General features: G+C 39.1%; 1 pseudogene; it reads right to left on the bottom strand.

Moving 5' to 3' along the window:
* Positions 1–859: 859 nt before the first annotated feature.
* LOC149182096 (protein PPLZ12 pseudogene) lies at positions 860–1453 on the bottom strand (annotated as a pseudogene).
* Between the last annotated feature and the right edge of the window lie 248 nt (positions 1454–1701).

Genomic DNA, 1701 nt, shown 5'->3' on the forward strand with positions numbered 1-1701 from the left:
TTATCAATCCAAACAAGGAAATATTTGAGCCTATTCTGGCGATGAAACATAATATGAAACCATTGCAATAGCTTGATTCCAACCCGCAAATTCCACAAACGCCTGGTTGTGATTCGATCCAACATTGACCAGCGCTTCACGAGTTTATGGCCAGTGAAATACTCAGCAAGAAAGATGCACACAAAGGGAGTTGTATCCTTTACCCATCCGCTCTGTTCTCCTCTCCAAGTGGAACTTCATCATTTGACAATTGAAACTCTGTTTTGGGGACAAAATCTGTAAGCAAAGTGGTGGAAGAATCCCTGCCAAGAGGTCTTTTCCTGGCTACCGCCTCTACAGAACCATCCACTATCACTTCACTCTTAATCACCTGTACGTTATCAGAATCATTGGGAAATTGTTGAACAAGACTCTTCATAGACCTTGAATTTATCTTTTCTTTTATTTGTCTTCTTACTCACATTTGTCCCTATTGAAATACGCCGCTTCAGCCACTGTGTATCTTTAACAGAGGTTTCTCGCCCAAATGTTGCCTTGAAAGTTTCATGAAGTTCTTTAATAGTAAGATTGTCCAAGGAAAAATCACACTTTGCAGCATCTGGATCTGTCTTTGGAATTACAGTCTGAGGTGGTGGTGATCTGCTTGAATTTTGTTTTTTAGTTTTTATGCTGGGATAGGAGCAGCCCCAATTCAAATTTTCCAAAGTATTATCTTCAATTTTACCATAGCTTAAAAGAGGAAAACTTTTCTCAAAAAAACCATCTTCAGCAAGGAAATTTGACACCGGATTCACATAGAAAGTAAAGGAACCAAGCAAATTTCATGCACCATAAACAGTATCAAATCCTTCACAATTTTCTAAAGCAAATCCTGAGAAACACTTGATGCTTCCATAAGTCCATTCCTTATTTGCTCACTGACGTCTCTCACATGCCCTGGACCATGCAGAATGAAGACAGTCGTGTTCTTGGATGATGCCCCAAAATCTTTTATTGTGTCAAAGTACTGAGTTATCATGACTAAATCCATGACATCCTTCGAAGAAGTGCCGGGGACTTTATGGGAAAATTCTAACACATTTTCTCGTAGCCCATCTGTGATAGCTTGTCTCTGTCGTGCAACCCCAACACCAACAACATATTTTGCCTCTGCATCAGCTTCTGCCCTTTTAACTTGTAGTATTTTGTCTGTTTCACCTCTAAACACACTTGCAAGTTGAAGTCGTTGAGCTGCATTGATCTCATTCATTGCCTTCTGTACTGAAGGATCCAGAACTATATCAACCACAAGTATTTGTTGTATGTTATACCCATATGACCCCATTGCTTTTTCAAGCTCTTCTAACACAACTTTGGCAACATCGCCCTTTTGCTCAAACAATTCATCCAAATTCATCTTTGGAACATTTGCTCGAACCACATCAAACACATAAGCTTGAATTTGTTCTTAAGGATTTTGCAGCTCATAAAATGCATTGTCAGCATTCTGTTTCACAACACGATACTAGATGGAGCAAAATAATTGCACAAAGACATTGTCCTGAAATTTATCTGAAACCATATGACGAAGTCGTTGATAGTAAACTGGACCAATGAATATTTCACAAGTAAGCTCTGTACCAAGGGTGCCACTGTAGGGAACCTCTATGCCATGATAGTTGAAACCATATGAAGATAAAAACTGACCAAATTCATCAACAG

Source organism: Pinus tabuliformis, chromosome 3_2 (assembly GCF_031772625.1).
Source record: "Pinus tabuliformis cultivar Carrire ecotype Pingquan chromosome 3_2, CPIR1, whole genome shotgun sequence".
Taxonomy (NCBI): domain Eukaryota; kingdom Viridiplantae; phylum Streptophyta; class Pinopsida; order Pinales; family Pinaceae; genus Pinus; species Pinus tabuliformis.